We start from the raw sequence: 17078 nt of genomic DNA, 5'->3' as shown, positions 1-17078 counted from the left end.
GCACCATGGTTGGCCTGGCCTCCTGCACTTCTCCACTGAGACCAAGGCTAGTCTGAAAGGCTCTCAAGAAAGCTAGCTGGGCCCTAGGCAAGGAAAGTAGATTATGAAGGATATAATAAAGAATTTGGATTTTAACATGTGGCTATTTTCATGGTGATTGCTCTACTGAAAGGAAGGCTGTTCCAAGATTGCCATCATTATAATTTATCATTATAAATTTTATAGTAATTTATCCCTACTGAAAAAGATAGAAATTGACCTACATGTAACAGGTGCATCCAAAAAAGTTATAAAATTGTCCTTGACTTTACAATAATAAAAGAAAAACACTGAAATTATCCAATCAGACAAGATATGCAAGGATTTTTTTGTCAGTTTTTATTGTTGTTAAACAGTGAGAACAAAATATGCATGTCACTGAGACATGAGAAAAGGGATATTATCACAAAACCAGTTTGCTTATTCCCTTCCCCACCTCCATTTAATGTTGATTGAAACATATTATTGGCCATTTAGTTAAAAAAATATACATTATGTCTGTGTACATACAACAGTTACTTTATGTACAATAAAGGAATGGGGAAAGGGAATCAAAGAAAAGAAAAAACTATACTGCAGTAGTCAGGACGTGGATGAACCAAATCTTGGTTTTCTAATTATTAATGTATTTTTTTTCCTTGGGAGCACAATTCTGGAATAGAGTTGTAATTTTATTTATTTATTTATTTTTTTAAGTAAATGTCTCCTGTCTGCTGCTGGAATGTATCAACTGTACAACTGTATCTTCATCATTCATTTTCAATTGTGCAGGTATGTCTATTTCATTAATTGGTTGTCCCTCAAATAAGAATCTGATCTGCCTTGACAAACCCTGTTGTTAGCAATAGGCTTTCATTAATTTACTAAGTGGTGTGTTTCTCTTAATCTTAAATTACACCTCCAACCATCTTGCCCTGCCACCTTCAAATTAATGTGGTCATTGTTTTCAGTCTTGATTCCTTTCTTACACTTTTTGTAGGCAAGTCTGGGAGTATCTTAAGCAGAGGTTTCACAAAAGAGGCACCAGAATGGACCACTCCAAGAGAACAGGGTAGAATCAGTAGCAGCAGCAGCGGGAGGAGGAGGAGGAGGAAGATGACAATGGTGATAGTGAGGAAGAGGAGGAGAAGAAGGGGGAGAGGGAGATAGAACAAGAAGGAGAAGGAAGAAGAGGAGGATCCAGAATGCAAGTTTAAAAAAAGGAAGAAAAAGTTCAGAAATATGAACAAAAAACAACAACAAAAGAATCTGATGATAGAGAGTTATTATGGTGACAGGAAAGATCACAACACAAACTCAGAAGATAACAATGTCAAAACAGCTATAGGTAAAGCCTAAAGAGAAAAGGGTTGGAGTCTCAAGCCCAGAAAGTACTCATGGAAGAACTAAAAAAAGAGCTTGAAATTAATATAAGATAAGTAGAAGAAAGTGGGGAAAGGACAGTGATGCAACAAAATTATGAAAAAAAGAATCAGCATATGCTGAAAAAGTAGAATTAGCCAAATGGGAAAGGATATGTAAAAACCAAAAGGGAGGATTCTGGGAAGATGGCAGAGTAGGTTGGTAAATTTCAAACTCTCCAGATTTCCCCCACAAATAAAATATATTTGCACCTCAGGGCAAATATAGACTGATGTAAAAACCAAGAAAAATTGGGGCAGAAGAGACTCCCTTGGTAAAACCCAACAAAATCTGAAGAAAGACCCTAGATTGGAATTAACATGTGTGAAGTCCAAACATCTCTGGGCTAGTTCAACAAAACCACTATGGGGAACACTTTGGGTTATTTGGGTTTGGCTGAAGTCTCAGCAGGAACCAGACACTTTTACCTCCTGGACTGTTTGTGGGTTGGGATCTAAGTCTGAGAAGGATGAGTGAACCTCATTGAGAAAAATGATTGGGAACACCAGGCCCAACATCCTGTGTTGCTAAAAAGGCACTAGAAGTGAGCACAAAGGCAGGGATGCCATGGGCAGTGGGCACTTGCTGGAGAGTGGAGCTTTTGGTTTAGGATTCCTGGTCAGAGGGCAGAGTTGAAGGGAAGCTTGAGGCATCATCCCGCACCCAAAATTAGAGGTGCTTACACTAACACTTCTTATTAAAATAAATGAACATTAAAAGAAAATGAAAATTAAAAAAAGAACCCCAACATAGAAACATATTATGGGAACAGGGAAGATTGGGGTTCATCTTCAGAGGAAGACACAGAAGTTAAAAAAAAGCTTATACCCCAAAGAGTACCATGAAATGGCTCTCTTCCCAGAAAGAATTTATAAAAGAAATAAAAAAAATTAAAAATCAAATGAGAGACATTGAGGGAAAACTAAAAAACTCAAGAAAAACAAAATTATGAAAAAAAGTAACCAGCTAGAAAAGGAGATACAGAATCTCAAAGATGAAAATAATTCTGGGGCAGAGCCAAGATGGTGGAGAAGGCACACTCGACTTTCTGAGCCTCTCTCATATCCTCACTACTATTTATTAAATTCAGCCTCAAAAATAGCACTTGACTGGTAAAATTCACAAAGATTGAAAGTGCAACAATTTACCAGCCAATGATAATCTGGAAGATTGCCAGAAAAGGTTTGTCCTGAGCAGGGAGACAGACCAGTGCAAGCAAGGATAGAACCAGAGGCTAGCATTCGGAGCGGATCAGGGGCAGGGGTGGTCTTCGTGGTTGGAAAATTTACAGAGAAGACTCTACCATAGGCTGACTGCTATGCTTTGGTTGCAAAGCAGTAGACGAGCAGAGAAATTGAAGCCAAAGGTAGAAGGTACTCTAAAAAAGGCCAGAACCTAACAGGATCTGGCTAAACCCACTCAAAACCAGAAGTGAGTGAACCAGCACAGGCCATAGCAGAGCTGTGCAGCCACATTCTGCAGCACAAGGCTTGCTCAGTGTAGTCACAAATTTGCATAGCAGTGGGACACAGCCTGGGGCAACCTCTAATCTGAACAGTGTGGGGTTCGGCGACTAGGCTCCCCTGAGCAGAGACACTTCCTGTGCTGTGCGGGGCAGGGCAATTGCTAATACCCACAGTGGGCTTTCATTTGGGCAGTAACACTTTCTCTGCTCAGCCTCTAGCCCCAGGGCAGTCGTTAATCCAAATAGCGGGGCTCTTAGCAGGGCACTTCCACAGTTTGGGCAGTGCTACCCAGGCCTGAGTCACTTCTGGTGTGGAGCTTTTCCCAGAGCACTCTCGCAGCTCAGTTGCTGTTTGCAGCCCATTGGCTGGATAGCTAATATCCTATCCTGCTCTGCAGAGGAAGCTGGTAACCTCTCTGCCCTGAAGATAGACCCTAAAGTCTTTAAAAAACATAAGTAAAAAAATCAAAAGCATGATCAATAGCTTTTATACAGAAAGAGAGCAGATTTTCCACCCCAAGGAGACTAATAGCAGTCTCCAGACAAAACCACAAAGGGGTATGTAATCTTGTTCCCATCACACAAGGCTCTCCTAGAAGAAACTATAAAAAAAATCTTAAAAGAGAGCTAGAAGAAAAATGGGGAAAGGAAAGAGAAGCTATGCAAGAGAGTAACAACTTCCTGAAATGTGAATTGGAAAAGGTAAAGAACTCTAAGGAAGTGCAGGGAAACATAATTTGTGAATTGGAAAAGGTAAAGAATTCCCAGGAAAGTAGGATTTGTGAATTGGAAAAAGAAAATAACTCAGTAAGAAAAAAATAATAATGAAATGGAAAAAAAATTCCATAGAGCAAAACAACTCATTTAAAAACTCGATTGGACATATACAAAAAGAAGTTTAAAAATAATAAAAAAAAACTAATGAAGAAAATAAGTCATTAAAAATCAGAACTGAATAGAAATGAATGATTAATTGAGACATCAAGAATCAGTCAAACAAAATAAAAAAAAAAGAAAAATTAGAAAAAAAACGTTAAATATGTACTTGGAAAAATAACAGACCTGGAAAATAGATCTAGGAGAGATAAATCTGAGGATTATTGGACTTCCCAAAAATTATGATGAAAAAAAGAGCCCAGATACTACTTTACAGGAAATCATAAAGAGAACTGCCCAGATGCAATAGAATCAGAAGGTAAAATAGTCAATGAAAGAATTCATTGAACACCTTCTGAAAAAGACCCAAAAATAAAAACTCCAAAGAATATTGTGGCTAAATTTCAGAACTATCAGATTAAGGAAAAAATATTACAAATAGCCAGAAAAAAACAATTCAAATACCGAGGTGCACAATAAGGATCATTCAAGATCTAGCTGCTTCCACATTAAAGTATCAAAGGTTCTGGAATCTGATATTTGGAAAGGAAAAAGAACTTAAAATGCAGCCAAGAATAAACTACTCAGGTAAGCTGAGCATTTTCTTCCAAGGAAGAAGATGGACATTTAATGAAACAGATGAAATCCATTTGTTTCTAAGGAAGAAACCAGATCTAAACAAAAAATTTGATCTCCAACCATAGGACTCAAGAGAAGCAGAAAAAGGTAAAAACAACTTTTGAGAACTGTATTTCTTTGTGGAGATGCATAAAGAGTATGTGTATAATTTCATTTTACTGATATAACATAAAAAAGGGAAATAGAAAGGGGATAGTGTCAGAAAAAGGGAAAAGGGGAGATAAAAAGAGGGAAACTATATCCCACAAAAAGGCAAAGAAAAGTTATCATATCTGAGGGAATTTAGAGAGGGGGAGGAACATTATGTGAATCTTACTCTCATCAGAATTGTCTCAAAGGGAAAATAATTGACATATCTGATTTACAGAGAAACTTCTATCACCTCATTAAAAGGTGGGAAAGTAAAACAGAAAGGAAAAGAGTAATAAGGGAAGAGTACAAGAAAGGGGAAGGGTTCCAAATGGGGTGGGAGGAATCCTAAAGGGGGAGAGCTATGTATGCAAATGGTGCCCATAAGTTTAATACTGAGAAAGCAGCTAAGGGGGGGGGGTAAGAAAAAGAAAAGCATAATCTGGGGATAATAAGATGGCAGAAAATACAGAATTAGTAATTTTAACCATAAATGTGAATGGAATGGACTCACCCATAAAGTGGAGGTGGATAGCAGACTGGTTCAAAAGTCAGAACCCTACAATATGGTGTTTACAGGAAACACATTTAAAGCAGGGAGATACATACAGAGTAAAGGTAAAAGGCTGGAGCAGAATCTATTATGCTTCAGGTGAAGTAAAAAAAGCAGGAGTAGCCATCCTTCTCTCAGATCAAGCAAAAGAAAAAATTGATCTAATCAAAGGAGATAAGGAAGAAAACTATATCTTGCTAAAGGGTGGTATAGACAATGAAACAATATAAATACTAAACATATATGCACCAAGTGGTATAGCATCTAACTTCCTAAAGAAGAGGTTAAGAAAGTTGCAAGAAACAATAGACAGCAAAACTGTAACAGTGCGAGATCTCAACCTTGCACTTTCAGAATTAGACAAATCAAACAACAAAACAAATAAGAAACAAATTAAAGAGGTAAATAGAATATTAGAAAAATTAGGTATGATAGATCTTTGGAGAAAACTGAATGGTGATGGAAAGGAGTATACTTTCTTCTCAGCAGTTCATGGAATCTATACAAAAATTGACCATATATTAGGACATAAAAACCTCAAAATTAAATGCAGGAAGGCAGAAATAGTAAATGCTTTCTTCTCAGATCACAATGCAATAAAAACTACATTCAACAAAAAGTTATATGTAAATAGACCAAAAAGCAATTGGAAACTAAATAATCTCATCTTAAGAATGATTGGGTGAAACAACAAATTATAGACACAATTAATAATTTCACTCAAGATAATGACAATGATGAGACATCATACCAAAATTTGTGGGATGTAGCCAAAGCAGTAATAAGGAGAAATTTTATATCTTTAGAGGCTTATTTGAATAAAATAGATAAAGAGAAGATCAATGAATTAGGCTTGCAACTTAAAAAACTAGAAAAAGACTAAATTAACCCCCCCCAATTAAATACTAAACTTGAAATTCTAAAGTTAAAAGGAGAAATTAATAACATTGAAAGTAAAAAAAAACTATTGAATTAATAAATAAAACTAAGAGTTGGTTTTATTAAAAAAAAACCAATAAAATAGATAAATCTGATTAGAAAAAGGAAAGAGGAAAATCAAATTGTTAATCTTAAAAATGAAAAGGGAGAACTTTCCATCAATGAAGAGGAAATTAGAGCAATAATAAGGAGTTACTTTGCCCAACTTTATGCCAATGAATTTGATAACCTAAGTGAAATGGATGACTACCTCCAAAAATATAGGGTTCCCAGATTAATAGAGGAGGAAGAAAATTGCTTAAATAGTTCCATTTCAGAAAAAGAAATAGAACAAGCTATTATTCAACTCCCTAAAAAAAATCCCTAGGACCAGATGGATTTACATGTGAATTCTACCAAACATTTAAAGAACAATTAGCCCTAATGCTATAGAAACTATTTGAAAAAAATAGGGAATGAAAAAGTCCTACCAAATTTCTTTTATGACACAGACATGGTACTGATACCTAAACCAGGTAGCTTGAAAACAGAGAAAGAAAATTATTGACCAATCTTTTTAATGAATATTGATGCTAAAATATTAAATAAGATATTAGCAAAAAGACTAAAGAAAATCATTCCCAGGATAATACACCATGATCAAGTAGGATTTATACCAGGAATGCAGGGCTGGTTCAATATTAGGAAAACTATTGGTATAAATGGCCATATTAATAACCAAATTAACAAAAACCATATGATCATCTCAAAAGATCCAACATCCATTCCTATTAAAAAAAACACTTGAGAATATAGGAATAAATGGACTTTTCCTTAAAATAATCAGTAGCATCTATTTAAAACCATCAGTAAGCATCATATTACATCCCATATGTAATAGGGATAAACTGTAACTATTCCCAATAAAATCCGGACTGAAACAAGGTTACCCACTATCACTATTACTAATCAATATTGTATTAGAAATGCTAGCTTTGGCAAAAAGAGTTGAAAAAGAGATTAAAGGAATTAGCATAGGTAATGAGAAAACCAAATTATCATTCTTTGCTGATGATATGATGGTATACTTAGAGAACCCCAGAGATTCTACTAAAAAGCTATTAGAAATAATGTACACCTTTAGCAAAGTTGCAAGATACAAAATAAACCCACATAAGTCATTGGCATTCTTATATATCACTAACAAAATTCAACAGTTAGAGTTACAAAGAGAAATTCCACTTAAAGTACTAACCAATAGTATAAAATATTTAGAAATCTATCTGCCAAAGGAAAATTAGGAACCATATGAACCAAACTACAAAACACTTTCCACACAAATAAAGTCAGATCTAAACAATTGGAAAAAATATTAAATGCTCTTGGATAGGGCGAGCAAATATAATAAAAATGGCAATACTACCTAAACTAATCTATTTATTTAGCACTATACCAATCAGACTCCCAAAAAACTATTTTAATGACCTATAAAAATATCAACAAAGTTCATATGGAAAAACAAAAGGTCAAGAATTTCAAGGGAACTAATGAAAAAAAACTGAAATGTAGGTGGCCTAGCTGTACCAGATCTAAAATTACATTATAAAGCAGCAGTTGCCAAAACCATTTGGTATTGGCTAAGAAATAAATTAGTTGATCAGTGGAATAGATTAGGTTCAAAGGAAAAAACAGTCAATAACTTTAATCATCTAGTATTTGACCCCAGCTTTTGGGATAAGAACTCACTGTTTGACAAAAACTGCTGGGAAAATTGGAAATTAGTATGGTAGAAACTAGGCATTGACCCATACTTAACACCATACACCAAGATAAAGTCAAAATGGGTTCATGACCTGGCATAAAGAATGAGATTATAAATAAATTAGAAGAACATAGGATAGTTTACCTCTCAGACTTGTAGAAGAGGAAGGACTTTATGACCAAAGAAGAACTAGAGATTATTATTGATCACAAAATAGAACATTTTGATTTTATCAAATTGAAAAGTTTTTGTACCAACAAAACTAATACAGACAAGATTAGAAGGGAAGCAATAAACTGGGAAAACTTTTTACAGTCAAAGGTTCTGATCAAAGCCTCATTTCCAAAATATATAGAGAATTGACTCCAATTTATAAGAAATCAAGCCATTCTCCAGTTGACAAATGGTCAAAGGATATGAATAGACAATTCTCAGATGAAGAAATTGAAACTATTTCTAGCCATATGAAAAGATGTTCCAAGTCATTATCAATCAGAGAAATACAAATTAAGACAACTTTGAGATACTACTACACACCTGTCAAATTGACTAGAATGACAAGGAAAGATAACTCGGAATGTTGGAGGGGATGTGGGAAAACTGGGACACTGATACATTGTTGGTGGAATTTTGACTACATCCAGCCATTCTGGAGAGCGATTTGGAACTATGCTCAAAAAGTTATCAAACTGTGCATACTCTTTGATCCAGCAGTGTTACAACTGAGTTTATATCCCAAAGAGATTTTAAAGAAAGGAAAGGGACCTCTATGTGCAAGAATGTTTGTGGCAGTCCTCTTTGTAGTGGCCAGAAACTAGAAACTGAGTGCATGCCCATCAACTGGAGAATGGTTGAATAAATTATGGTATATTAATATTATGGAATATTATTGTTTTGTAAGAAATGACCAGCACGATGATTTCAGCAAGGCCTGGAGAGACTTACATGAACTGATGATGAGTGAAATGAGCAGGACCAGGAGATCATTATATACTTCAACAACAATACTATATGATAGTAATTATTAAATAAAAAATTAAAAAAAAATTGATGATAAAAAAAAAACAATACTATATGATGATCAATTCTGATGGACCTGGCCATATTCAAGAATGAGATGAACCAAATCAGTTCCAATAGAGCAGTAATGAATTGAACTAGCTACACCCAGCAAAAGAACTCTGGGAGATGACTATGAATCACTACATAGAATTCCCAATCCCTCTATTTTTGTCTGCCTGCATTTTTTATTTCCTTCACAGGCTAATTATACACTGTTTCAAAGTCCGATTTTTTTTGTACAGCAAAATAACTGTTTGGACATGTATACATATATTGTATTTAACTTATACTTTAATATATTTAACATGTATTGGTCAACCTGCCATCTGGGGGAGGGGGTGGGGAGAAGGAGGGAAAAAGTTAGAACAAAAGGTTTTGCAATTGTCAATGCTGAACAATTACACATGCATATATCTTATAAATAAAAAGCTAAAAAATTTTTTGCATTAAAAAAAGAAAAGAATTCTTTGAAAATTAAAATTGGGCAAGAGAAAGCCAATGAAGTTACGAGAGATCAAGAAATAACAAAACCAATGATAAAGAATGAGATAATAGAACAGAATGTAAAACATAAGAAAAATGACAGATTTGGAGAACAGAATAAGAAAAAAATTAAGAATAATTGGAATGTTTAGAAGTTGTGACCAAAAAGAGAACCATGACATTCAAGAAATAATCCAAGAAAATTGTCCTGGAATGGTAGAACTTGAGGGGAAAGTAAAAATAGAAAAAATTCACTAATCATTGCCTCAACCAGATCCTTTGTGGAAAATATGTAGAAATAATATTGCCAAATTTCTTTCTTTCTTTCTTTCTTTCTTTCTTTCTTTCTTTCTTTCTTTCTTTCTTTCTTTCTTTCTTTCTTTCTTTCTTTCTTTCTTTCTTTCTCTCTCTTTCTCTCTCTCTCTCTTCCTTCCTTCCTTCTTTTCTATCTTTCTTTCTTTCTTTTTTTTTTTTTTCATTTCTTTCTTTCTTTGTTGACTGAGGCCATTAAGGTGAAGTGACTTGCTCAGGGCCATATAGCTAGAAAGCGTTAAGTGTCTGAGAACAGAATTGAATTCAGGTCCTCCTGACTTCAGGACTGGTACTCTATCTACTGCACTACCCATCTGCCCCTATTGCCAAATTTTAAAACTCTCAGATAAAAGAGAATGTTTTGCAAGAAACAAGAAAAAACAATTCAAATATGCTGGAGCTACAATTAGAATTGTACAGGACTTAGCAGCAGCTATAATAAAAGACTGCAGGTTCTGGAATCATATTTACTGACAATCAAAAGAAATAGGCCTGTGCCCCAAAATATCACATCCAGCAGAATTATCCATTATATTCAATGAAAAAAGATGCACTTGCAGATTTTCAGGATTTTCTATCACCAAACCAGAATTTAATAGAAAATTTAACATATAAGAGCCAATATCAAAGATCAATTTCAAGAAACTCAACATGGACAAATGATACTTATTAATATGGGAAATGTACACTATATGTTTAAGATACATGTCAACAATAGATTAGCTGAAAATAAAGATTGGCAGAGTTAAGATAAAAGTAATTATATTATGCAAATGAAGTGTAAAGAAAGAATAGATACAGAGGTATTAGAGGGGGAGCAGGGCTTGACGTTCTGAAAACCTATTCACATAGGCAATGTGTTAAATAGGCCAAATTACATATATACCATGAAGGGTGTAGTATCATCCAAAATCTATAAAGAAATAAAGGGGGGGATTGGCAGATGGAGAAGCAAAGGGTGGAGGAAGAAGACAAGGGAGAGATCTATAGGTGAGGGGAGGTTAAGTAATAGCAAGGCAAGTTAAGGGGCAGAATTAAAACAAAGTCAGCAGGAACAAAAGACGTGTGTGTGGGGGTATGGGTGTATGTGTGTGTGTGTGTGTGTGTATATATATCATATATTATATATATATATATAAATATATTTTTTCTTAACTATATCTTGGGTGAGCTTGGTGGGGAGGATGAAAGAGGGGGGAAAAGTAAATAAAATGTGCAGCAGAGAACAAAGTACAATTTACAAGGAAGCAAAGAAAAAATGGACAACTGTGAATATAATTTCTTTTACTAATATATATGTTTTATAGATATTATATGTATGTGTATATATACATAGATATATAGGATCAGAAATCATGGACTTTATATTTCAGAAAACAAAGGAACTAGGACTACAACTAAGAATTATTTATCTTGCAAAATTAAGCAAATGAAAAAATGATAATTCATTGAAATATAAAGATTTCAAGTTTTCATAAAGAGAAGAACAGAATTGAACAAAAAATTCAATCTTCAGCATCAAGATCCAAGAGAAGACTAAAACAGGAAAATAAAACATATGGGATTCAATGGAACTGAATTGTGTACAATCCTACATGGGAAAATGATACTTTAAATTCTTTTAAAAATGTACCACTAATAGTAGAGCTAGAAGAAATAAATATAGACAGAGGGTATGGGTATAAGATACATTTGAGGGAATGTTGTAAAAAAAATATTAAGAAAGAGGAGTATACTGCATGAAGAAGGAAGCAAGAGGTAGAATGGAATAATTTATTCCACCTGAAGATGCTTAAAAACCCCATAACAATGGAGGGGAAGATGGGAGGGTGGGAGATGAGTATCACTTGAACCTTGTTTTCATCAGTATTGACTCAAAGAAGGAGTAATATACACAATCAGTTGAATATAAAAGTCTTATCTTACTCTATAGGAAAGCAGAAGTAAAGGGAGGAGACTGACAGAAAAGTAGAAGAGACAGATTGGAGGAAGTGGTAAACAGAAACAAAATACTTTCAAGGAGGAAAAGAGTTAAAGGAGAAAGAGGACAAACTAGAGGAAAAATATGATGGAAGGAAATACACAGTTAGTAATCAAAACTATGAATGTGAATGGAATAAACTCTTCCATAAACTGGAAGAAGATAGCAGAGTGGATCAAAAGCCAGAATCCTACAATATATCGTACACAAGAAACACACTTGAACTAGAAAGACACATACATAGTAAAGGTAAAGGACTGGAACAAAATCTGTTTTGCTTCAGTTAAAGTTTAAAAAGGAGCAGAAATAGCAAAATTGATTCTCAGACAAAGCAAAAGTAAAAAATACTACATCTTGCTAAAAGGTACCATAGATAATGAAGTAATATCAATATTAAACATGTATACACTAAGTGGTTTAAATTCTTTTTTTTTTGTTGTTGTTGTTGTTTGTTTTGTGGTTTCTTAATTTTTAAAAATTTATTTAGGATTTTATGTCCCCCAGTTACATATAAAAACAATTTTTAACATTCATTTTTAAAGTTCTGAGCTCCAAATTCCTTCTATTTCTCCTCAACACCTTCACCCCCATTGAGAAGGCAAACAATTTGATATAGGTTATAGAATTCATACAAAATATTTCCATATTAGTTATATTGTGAAAAAATATATAGACCAAAAGAAAAAACCTCAAGAAAAATAAAGTTAAAAATATGTTTTAAGCTGTATTTAGACACTAGCAGTTCTTTTTCTGGAGATGAATAGTATTTTGCATCATGAATTCTTCAGAGTTGTCTTATATCATAATATTGCTGAGAATAGCTAAGTAGTTCACAGATGATCAATTTATAATAATGCTGTTATTTTGTATACAGTACATTTCACATTGCATCAGTTCATGTAAATATTTCTAGATTTTTCTAGGACATCCTGCTCATCATTTCTTATAACACAATAGTATTCCATCATATTCACATACCACAATTTGTTCATTTCTCAATTGATGGGCAGCCTCTCAATTTTCAGTTTTTTGTCACCAGAAATCAGCTGCTATAAATACAAATACAAATTCCTTTTCCTTTAAAAAAATCTGTTTTGGAATTAGCATCCAAATTCTTAAAGAAGTTAAGTAAGTTATAGGCACAAAGTTGGTATAGACTAACATCTCACACCTTATGCCAAGATGAGGTTAAAGTGATACATGATTTAGATATAAAGAGTATAAAGGGTGACACCAAATGTAGATTAAAAAAGCAAGGAGTAGTCTACCTGTCATATCTGTGAAGAAGGGAAGAATTCATCACCAAACAAGAAAAAGAGCATTATGAAATGTAAAATAAATAAATAATTTTGATTATATTAGATTAGAAAGGTTTTGTACAAACAAAATCAATGCAATTAAGATTAAAAGGAAAGCAGAAATCTGGGAAACAATTTTTACAGCAAATGTTTCTGATAAAAGCCCCATTTTTTTAACTATATAAAGAACTGAGTCAAATGTATAATCATTTTGGAGAGAAATTTGGAACTATGTATAAAGAACAATCAAACTGTGCATACTCTTTGACTCAACGATACAACTACTAGCTCTTTATCCAAAAGGAGCCAAAATGAAAAATGTACAAATTATTTATAGCAACTCTTTCTGCAGGCAAAGAATTGGAAATTGAGGAATGACCGAATAAACTGTGGTATACTAATGTAATATAATACTATTGTGCAATAAGAAATGAGGAACAAGCAGATTAAAAAAAAAACACCCCAGAATGTATGAACTGATGCAAAGTGAAATGAACACAACTAAGAAAATATTGTACATGATATTAGTAACTTTGTATAATGATTAATTGTGAATGATGGAACTTTTTCTTAGTAACATAATGATCTAAGATGAGTACAAAAGACTCATGAAGAAAAATGCTATCTACATCCAGAAAAAGAATTGATGAATATGAATTCAGATAAAAGCATACGTTTTTCTTTCTTTCTTTTTTGTACTTTTTCTTTTGATTTATTTTTTCACAATTGTGACTAATAAAGAAAGACATTTTACATGACAGCACATGTGTAATCCGAATAAATTATACTATTAAATAGGGAAGGAGAGGGAGTGAGAAAAAATATGGAACTCAAAATCTTGTAAAAATGAAAGCTAAAAATTGGCTTGACATGTAATTGGGGGGAAAGTGCTATTAAATTCAAAAAGAAATTAGAGTGGTAGCAGTGCCAGAGGAGAGAAGAAGGAGTATTTAAAGGATGCTGTGGAAATGAAATCAACAGGCTGTGGCACCAGATTGAATATGAAGGGTAAAGAATAGAAGGAATTAAAGATGACTCTTAGTTCCATAGTTAAAGAACTGGGGAAATGGTGATCCCTGTTTTGGACTTGTTGGGTTTAACATATCTACAGGACATCCAATTTTAGATGTGCGAAAGATAATTAGAGATATGAGATTGGAGATCAACAGAGAATCTAGAACAGGGATACATAGATATGAGAATTCTAAACACCTTCTCTTAATCCTAAGACTATATTAGGCTCCCATAACATTTATAAGGACTCTTCATGGAGATTTTTTAAAAGAACAAGGCATCCTCATATGTAAGATAATAAAGGACCATGTGTTACAAGGTGAGAGTACAAGGATAAGTAGAATATAATGAATTATGGAGATAAGCCATATACTTATGGGCATGCTCAAGAAATTTTAGTTGCTTATCAACCATAGCTATAGCCAAACTAACTACAGAGAGCTCCTGAACTTGGGATGAAGCTGAAAGACAATTCAGTCACAGTATCTCCATTGCTCTTTAATTCTCCAATCCTCAACCTGGCTTTTTTTTCATCTCAATAACTTGTATTAGTCTAGGAATATGATTATTATACACTTTTACTTATGAGCAATCCTTCTATTAGTATCCTCATTGATCAGACATTTTGACCTAAGATTGCAATGAATAAGGATTTCTTCTCCCATCTTTTTAAAGTACCAAAGGTTTTTTTCTAAATGTCCACTACTAATATTAGTAATACAATTAAAGATTTAAGTGCACCAGATTTTCCCTTTATCAACATATGGACAAAAATAACAATACAAAGAAGGTATATTCACAAAGATAACGATATGAGCATTGGATACTTTTGTTAACAACCTGGGAGACATGGATAACTATCCCTCTCTTTGTATTTCTTCTGTAAACTGAGTAGTTCCTTCCTCCTCCTCCTTCCTTCCCTTCTCCCCTTCTTTCTTTTCTTCCTCCCTCCCTCCCTCCCTCCCTCCCTCCCTTCCTTCCTTCCTTCCTTCCTTCCTTCCTTCCTTCCTTCCTTCCTTCCTTCCTTCCTTCCTTCTTTCCTTCCTTTTTTTCTTCCTTCCTTCCTTCCTTCTTTTCTTCCTTCCTTCCTTCCTTCCTTCCTTCCTTCCTTCCTTCCTTCCTTCCTTCCTTCCTTCCTTTCCTCCCTCCCTCTCTCTTGTTCTTCTTTCCTTTCTCCCTTTCTGTCTGCTTTTCTTTCTCATTTTCTGTTTGCTTTCCTCCCTTCCTCCCTTTCTGCCTTCTTTTCTTCCTTCCTTCCTTCTACATAGAAACTCACACTCTTACCTATGAATGTTCTGCCCGAAGGAAGTGCAAGTGTAATAGTTCATTCTTATCTGAAGTAATGATTTTATAGAAGGATTATCAAAGATAAACTTTGAAGAAAAAATAGAGGAATAGCTACCCCAGGTTTAGATACAAAGGATTTAAATGTGCCCACTGCAAGTTTAAAACAGAATAAATTTTCTACCACTTTCTTTTATGAAGAGATCTTAGTACCAAAACCAAACTGACAAATTTTGAGAGAGAGTTTTTTTTGTCCATTTCCAAAGTCTGTTATATCTGTGTAGGCAGGTGCTTCTTTTTTTTATCTCTCTTCATTTTCACTGCCATACTTTCAGAAATATTAAAAATATTTCTTACAGAAAAAAATAATATTTACTAAATAGTTATATGTCTCATCATCTACTCTTTTTTTAAACTCCCACAATTTGATTTCTATAGCTATCAATATGGTGAAGCTATTTTCTGAAAGGCACCCAATTACTTCTTAATCAAAATTCTAGAGAAAACTTCTATTCCTTGACATTTCTACATGAATTTATAGTCTGATTTGTCTTTATTATTATATATTATTAATAATAATTCATATCTATATAGAATTTTGGTATAAATATTAAATATTATGATTCTCAATTAATAAATGAAGAAACTGAGCTTTAGAGAAGGTAAATGACTTCTTTAGGGTCACAGAGCTAGTAAAAGTCCTAAACAAAGATTTGAATCCTGCTCTTTCTTGACTAAAGTACTTGATATTTTCACTACTGTCCTTGATATTCTTTTAGAGAGCAATAAACAATGAAAATTTAAGAAAAATGAGTTGTTTCAGGAAAGAAGTTTTGGGCAAACCCTAGGGGAAGATGATAGGACACAGAAAATTTAGACAACAGTTCAGGCTCCTTCTATGAACAGGTCCATTCACCACAGACTTTATATATATTCCACACACACAAATACATACATACACACACACATATCTATATACATATATATATATATGTGTGTGTGTGTGTGTGTGTATGTATGTATTTGTGTGTGTCTGTATATATATGTGTGTATATATATATACACATAGAGAGAGAGAGAGAGAGAGAGAGAGAGAGAGAAAGAGAGACAGAAAGACAGACAGACACAGAAAAAAGAGACAGAAACAAAGAGGGAGACAGAGACAAAGAGAGACAAATACAGAATGACAGAGAATGTGCAGGAGGAAACATAACTGTGTTTAATTTTTGATTCAGATGAAAGTGACATTTATAATTCACTAAAGTAGGAAGATTTGTTTGAATTTTTTTTTATCTTAAGCATCTTTATAATGTGATAAAAATTTTTTCTCCCCTACCTTATTCTTTCCTTCCTAATTCAGTCCAATATTCCTATCATTTATGCCTTATCCTAAACAGAATAAAACCACCTGCAAGTCTTCTCTTCTGTCTTAATTTTCTCTATGATCCTTGAAAATATTAGTGTTCTAAGAAGATAATTGTTTCAAATCCCTATTGGCATGGAAACAGTTCATCTCCATGTAGTACCTTGTAATTGATCAAGAGTACCCTTCTATGCTTCTCTTATTTCAAAATATTTATTCAGTTTGGTCGTTATTACGTTTTTATAAAGTTATTAGCCTTTTCTTTTTACTTTTTAAAATATCATTTTCCAATTTCTTTCCTTCATAGTGGCACTTACTGAATCTTATGTGCTATCAAACTGTGACTCCTTGACAATTGTATTTTTTTTTGTTTGTGTTTTTTGGTTGTTTGCAGTATTTTTTCACTGACCTGGTAGTTCTATGTTTTGACTATGAAATTACTGGAAGTTTTTATATTGGTAATTATCTTCAGATCTGAAAAGTAGATTCTCATATCTTC

The 17078-nt window shown here is 33.6% G+C and overlaps 1 pseudogene; it reads right to left on the bottom strand.

The window, feature by feature from the left end:
- Window positions 1–602: 602 nt before the first annotated feature.
- LOC127544716 (small ubiquitin-related modifier 2-like) overlaps window positions 603–17078 on the bottom strand; it is a 61923-nt pseudogene continuing 45447 nt past the window's right edge.

Source organism: Antechinus flavipes, chromosome 1, assembly GCF_016432865.1.
Source record: "Antechinus flavipes isolate AdamAnt ecotype Samford, QLD, Australia chromosome 1, AdamAnt_v2, whole genome shotgun sequence".
NCBI lineage: Eukaryota > Metazoa > Chordata > Mammalia > Dasyuromorphia > Dasyuridae > Antechinus > Antechinus flavipes.
The sequence above is the reverse complement of the archived record's forward strand: the minus strand, read 5'-3'. Positions and strand labels throughout refer to the sequence as shown.